Source organism: Trichechus manatus, unplaced genomic scaffold (assembly GCF_000243295.1).
Source record: "Trichechus manatus latirostris isolate Lorelei unplaced genomic scaffold, TriManLat1.0 scaffold00008, whole genome shotgun sequence".
In the NCBI taxonomy this organism is placed as follows: Eukaryota; Metazoa; Chordata; class Mammalia; order Sirenia; family Trichechidae; genus Trichechus; species Trichechus manatus.
This window is the reverse complement of record NW_004443944.1, coordinates 9085727-9092315: the sequence shown is the minus strand read 5'-3', so window position 1 is coordinate 9092315 and position 6589 is coordinate 9085727. Positions and strand designations below refer to the sequence as shown.

The 6589-nt window shown below is 41.7% G+C and overlaps 1 long non-coding RNA gene across 1 annotated transcript in view; it reads right to left on the bottom strand.

The window, feature by feature from the left end:
* Window positions 1–2863, bottom strand: part of LOC111822639 (uncharacterized) — a 9306-nt gene extending 6443 nt beyond the window's left edge. The window contains exons 1-2 of the long non-coding RNA XR_002825782.1: window positions 2799–2863; window positions 2023–2082 (exon numbers count right to left, since the gene is read on the bottom strand). This is a non-coding gene — a long non-coding RNA (uncharacterized LOC111822639). The remainder of the gene's footprint in view (window positions 1–2022; window positions 2083–2798) is intronic.
* Between the last annotated feature and the right edge of the window lie 3726 nt (window positions 2864–6589).

Sequence of the window (6589 nt, the reverse complement as noted above, 5' to 3'; positions counted from 1 at the left end):
AAATGAGCCAATGAAAACCTTATGAATAATAACAGGACATCATTGTCTGACTCTCCTGTTTTGGAAACATCATCAGAAGGGATCAATCACTGGAGAAGGACATCATGTTTGGTGAAGTAGTGGGCTAATGAGGGTGAGGGTGACCCTCGGTAAGATGGATAGACACAAGAGCGGCAATGATGGACCTGAACATGCTGGCCATCATGAGGATGATGCAAGACCAGGCAGCGTTTCCTTCTGTTGTATATCAAGTCTCCATGAGTCAGAGTCAACTTGATGGCAGCTATCTATCTATCTATCTGTCTATCTGTCTATCCATCTATGTATCCGTCTATCCATTCATCTATCCATCTACCTATCTATCTGTCTTTCTGTCTACCTACCAACCTACCGACCTACCTATCTATCTGGAGCTTTAAGCAGGGAATTGGAATAGGAAAGCCACTTAGTGAATATAGTCAGAGAAACTCCTCTCTGAGAGAATTTTTTGGCTGAGGTAGGAATAACAATAAAGAATTAGTCATGGAATAGTTTGTGGGTAAGGACCTTCTAGACAGAGGGTCCCTGAGATAAGGATGAGGTTGATGGGATAAAAAGAAGGTGAGTGTGATTGGGTTGAATGGAGCGTAGGGAAGAGCAGTGCGAGGCGAATTCAAAGATGCGGAAAAGGTTCAGTGAAGAGTTGGATTTTATTCGGAGGGCAATGGGAAGCCATCGGAGGGTTTTAAACCAGGGAGTGACATGATTCGATTACTGAAGTATTTGTTCTACTACAAACAATGGCCGTCTTCTCTATTATCTGATGTAAGCATCACCACAACCCTGTGCTCTAAGTTTTAGTACCAGAATCTTACAAAAATGCAACTGATGCTCAGAGAGGACATTAGCCTCATCCAAGGTCATGCGGGTAACAGGAAGAATTGAGGAATTTAAAGGACGGACAGCAAGAATCAGCTGCCTCTCCACTGGAGCCCTGTTTGCTTAATAATTGATGGAGGGGAAATGGGACCTTTCTGAAATCACTGTTAAAAGACACAATTGGTGGAGTATTTTTTCAATACCCTTTGCAAACTAAGCTGAAACTCATCTTTCAAAGAAGCAGGAGTATAATGCTTTTCCTTATTTTTCTCCCAAGTCTATCTTTTACCCGTGTTTTTGCTGAGTCTGCATATAAGCCAACCACAGCAGCTGCCAGGACATTAGCTGATGAACTGCTATGTGGGGGAAAGGGCCCAGAAAGCGGTTAGAGCTGAGGGAATGCTGAGGGGTGCAGGACATAGGGGAAGAAGGGGTGGTCCACCCAGTGGGCTTCAGACAGCCTGACTCAATAACACTAACAACAAAACAACAAAACCTTGCTGTCAAGTTGATTCCAACTCATGGTGACCCCACGTGTTATAAAGTAGAACTGCTCCATTGGGTCCTCTGGGCTGTAATCTTTATGGAAGATCACTAGGCCTTTCTTCTGTGGCACTGCTGGGTGGGTTCGAACTGCCAACCTTGAGGTTAGTAATAGAGCACAAACCGTTTACTCCACTCAGTGCAGGGACTTCTCCCATTAACACTAGGTGGTTGTTATTATGTGCCAGACGGTGGATTCCGACTCATAGCCACCCTACAGGACAGAGTAGACCTGCCCCATAGGGTTTCCAAGACTGTAATCTTTATGGAAGCACACTGCCACATCTTCTTCCTGCAGTGGGTTCGAACAGCCAATCTTTCGGTTAGGAGCCAAGGGCTTGATCACTGTGACACCGGGGCTCCATTGCTTCCAAATGGTACTATAAACCCAAACCAGACCAGCTGCTGTCCAGTTAGTTCATAGTGATTTTATGTGCGGCAGAGTAGAATTGCACTCTATATGGTTTTCAAGGCTGTGAGCTTTCAGAAGCAGATCACCAGGCCTTTCTTCAGAGGTGCCTCTGGGTGGGTTTGAACCACCAACCTTTCAGTTAGTAATTGATCTCTCAACTATTTGTATCACCCAGGAACTCCTAAAGGGAACTATATCCTCAGCCTTACCTTTGTGTCAGTCAGGAATATGGACACAATTCTGGGGTGGAGAGGGGTCTTCTGGTGATCCTGAGACAAGAAGTATGAGGCTAAGTGTAAAGATAAAAAGGACCTGAGTCCCTACCCCCCATACTTCTTGTTACTTGAGAAAAAATGGACCCTAAATTTATTAAAAATTATACTTTAGTCAGATTTTCAGTGACTCATAAGAAATGTATTTCCTAATTAAGGCTGAGAAGCAATTACTGAGAACTTGCTTAGAAAGAGTGATGGAAATATTGGAATAGAATTAAGCATAGAGTTACCAACAAGTATCTGAGATTGCCTGGTTATGTCCCTATCGATAAAACAAATGCCAAAGAAAAATAAACTGAAATTTAGAAAAAAGGAAACACACACACACACAATCCACCCACTTCTAGGTTTTTTTATAAAAAGGTAATGTATTTGGCACACACCCATATTCACACAAGAATTTTTGTCTTCTAGATCCCTTTACCTGTGGAGACCCATAAATTTAATGAGCAGAACTGAAATACCCATTCCTAAGGCTAAGGTTTCATTTCTAGAAGTTCTACCTTTGACTAAAACAGTAGTTCTCTACTCTGTTTTACAACCTTAGAATATCTGGAGTTTTGAAATAATACTTGGCTCCAGATTTCGCCCCAGATGAAAGGAACCTTACAGATTCTCATTCAGCAGATCTGGATGGGGCCAGGACATTTGTATTTTTCAAACATTCCCCAAGTGATTCTAGTATACAGCTAGCATGGAACACCACTCACCTTGATGAATGAGCTTTAGTCTGGCCATCCACTGGCCTGAATCAGCCGAGCGGTAAGTACCAGGATGTAGAATAACACAGCTGGCGAAGAAAGTCTTCTATTAGGTCAGAAAGAAAATCTCAGTTCAAGTTCTAGCTTCACCAGTAAATGACTGGAAGATCTTGAGCAATTTATAAAATCTTTCTAAGTCTCCATTTCCTCATTGAAGACTAAATGAAATAATTGATTAATGTAATTAGCAAGATAACATTCACATTATTTGTGGAATTTTGTAATAGCTGAATTCCCAATGGCTACTTGCAAGTTGAATAGGAGTCCCTGGGTGGTGCAAATGGTGAAGTGCTCAACAGATAGCCAAAAGGTTAGGGCTTCTAACCCAGCCAGAGGAGCCTAGGAAGACAGGCCTGACAATCTGCTTCCAAATGGTAACAATCTTGAAAACCCTATGGAGCATTCTACTCTGCACACATGGGGTCACCATGAGTCTGAGTCGACTCAACAGCAACAAATAACGACAATGAATTTGCAAGTTGGAGTCTCTGGGTGATGCAGACAGTTAACGGAAAGGTTGGCTGTTCAAGTCCACCTAGAGATACCTTGGAAGAAAGGTCAGGTGATCTGCTTCTGAAAACTCAGCCACTGATAACCTTATGGAGCACAGTTCCACTCTGATGCACATGGGGCTGCCCTGAGTCAGAACTGACTTCACACTCAACGGCCACTGTTTTTTTAGATTTTGTTTTTTTTTGGGGGGGGGAAGTTGGCATGATGTCCAGATATGAAGAACATGCAGTATAGTTAATATCTACATAAGTCCAGTTAAGTTTCAGAATCCAACACAGTCATCCGAAAATGCCTAAATTTTCAAAATTTGGAAGATATATTTGAGATGGTCTCACTTAAAATACACACTATATGACATGCAAAAATGTGCTTTAAAATCCTCGGGAGATATGCTAAGAGAGTGACAACCAGGACTGTTGAAACTGGACTCAGTGAGAAACCTTTATACGTGCACTTGGAGAGACAGACCATATTGATTACGATGCTATTAAAAATTAAAACGAAATTTTAAAAACAGTGACTACAAATATGAAAGTCAAATAAAAATATCCACAGGGCCAGCCAGCCAGTTGCAGGCTGTGATTTGCAAGCTCCCTGCTTCTTGCAGGACAAGCCTGTGTAGCTGCTCCACAGAGGCCCCCAGCACAGGTGTTATTTACTTAACCATGGGTAGCATTGTTCTTCAGAGCAACCCTGGCGAAGCCAGAAAAATAGAAGTTTCTTCATTATGATAACGGCACCATAGCCTTAGAGTGAAAACAACCATTTATGATCATCTCCCCTGACCTGTTTCTTTTAAGGATTAAAAATTTATAGGTTAAGTGCCTTGGATAACATATGCTAGGTGGTTGAGGGAGGCAATGACAAGCCCTTAGGTTTGCGAATGTCAGTTCTGCTGTTGTTAGCTGCCGACTAGTCGGTCCCTACTCATGGTGACCCCATGCACAAAGGAACAAAACGCTGTCCATTCCTGCGCCATTCCCCTAACTGGTTGCATATAGGACTGTTGTGATCCGGAGAGTCTTCACTGGCTGATTTGTGGAAGTAGATCACCAGGCCTTTCTTCCTAGTCCACCTTAGTCTGGAAGCTCTGCTGAACCCTGTTCAGCATCATAGCGACACACAAGCCTCCACTGACTGATGGGTAGTGGCTGCGTATGTAGTACATTGGCCAGAAATCAAACCCGGGTCTCCGGCAAGGGAAGCGAGAATTCTAGCACCGAACCACCACTGCCCCCATGTCAACTTTAGTGCCCTTGCTATTTCTCTTAGAGCCGCGCTGTCCAATAAGGCAGCCACAAGCTGCGTGTGACTTTTGAATTTGTGAAATGTGGTTAGGTTGAGTTGAGATGTGCTGTTAATGTACCAAACACACCAGATTTCAAAGACTTAGCAAGAAAAACATGCATAACAGCTCACTGATTTTTATCATGATTACATGTTGAAATGATAATACAAAAACCCATTGCCATTGAGTCGATTCTGACTCATAGCAACCCTATAGGACAGAGTAGAACTGCCCCCTAGGGTTTCCAAGGAACACCTGGTGGATTCGAACTGCCGACCTTCTGGTTAGCAGCTGTAGCGCTTAACCACTACACCACCAGGGTTTCTGAAATGATAATAAGAGGGATATAGTGTATTTAATAAAATATACTACTAAAATTAAGTCCACCTGTTTCTTTTTACTTTGTTTTTTAATATGGCTGCCAGAAGATCTGAAATTACCCACGTGGCTCACATTCTATTTCCATTGGACAGTGCTGTCTCAGATTCTCTGTGCCAAGATATGTTAAAGGAACCAGGAAGCACCATAAAAAAGATCCACAGCCATTTAAAAGTTACAGGGACATGGCCAGAAATAAAGGGAGAAAGGATTCCAGGAAGAAAGGGGATTCAGATCTATGTTCTTGCTTTTGGGTGCCATTGAGTCGATTTTTGACTCTTAGTGACCCCACGTGACAGAGTAGAACTGCCCCATAGGGTTTTCTAGGCTGTAATCTTTACAGGAGCAGATTGCCAGGTCTTTCTCCAGCAGAGCAGCCGAGTGGGTTCAAACACCAACCTTTCTGTTAGCAGCCGAGCACTTAACTGTCACACCACCAGGGCTCCTAAGGTTGAAATTCGAGATGTATTTTCCAAAAGGCGATTTTCTGATCTCCTGAAAGCATGAAGAATCCACTCAAAGAAAGGAATTGAGAATGTCTCACTGAGTGTTTTCAGGGACAAAACGTATCAAATTTAGAGGCTACCAACTGTTCTTTCCTTATGTTTTTCTTGTTTCATAGGGGAAAAAACTATTACTTACAACTTCTAACTGTTGAATTGCGTGTTTCTTATAGGTTCCAATAAGGCTCAAGACTATGGAGAAAATTTTATTAAAAATAAAAGTTTTTATCGGAGACATGCCTAACACAAATATTTTTCTTTTTTTAAATAAGCTTACAGTAAAATTTACTTCATGTATACACATCTATATATGTTTGTGGCCGTTATTAGTTTCAGTTGAGTCTGTTCTCTGACTCGTAATCACCCCATGTGTGTCAGAGTAGAACTGCTTTGTAAGTTTTCAAGACTGTGACCTTTTGGAAGCAGATCACCAGGTCTTTCTTCCAAGGCACTTCTGGGTGTGTTTGAACCGCCAACCTTTCGGCTAGTAGTCAAATGCTTAACTGTTTGCACCAGCCAGGGGCTCTGTATACATATATATTTAATGTAGACTTTTGTACAAGGTAGTAGATTTGTTAAATGCAATCCTGTAGATTTGACCACTCTGTTCAACACAGGGGTAAGGGCTGGACGTCTGTTTGTCTAGCTGGTTTTCATTTGTCTTGGTGGACATTTATTTCTGCCGGGTCTAAGACAGAGCTAGAAACTTCTACTGTTATTCATTCTGCAGCACAATAAGCAAACTTCATTACCAGTGGAAGTTTTAATGTCTTTGCGGAAATACGTTCCTTGCTGATTAATTCCATCTTCCCTTCATTTTTAAACTGCAGAAGATTTGCTTCAAAACTCAAAGATCAGGTATATTTCATTCTTTATTGAGCAAGTAACAAAAGAAAATAGGTTTATATTATTCAGGAAGCAATCATGGAGATACTTTATAGCTCATTTATATCTATATCACACTAATTCAATGACAAGTCCAACATCATGCCCTTTAATCATGGAAAACTATAAGGTATTTAAGCTGAATAAATTAAGGGCAATTAACTAAAAAATGA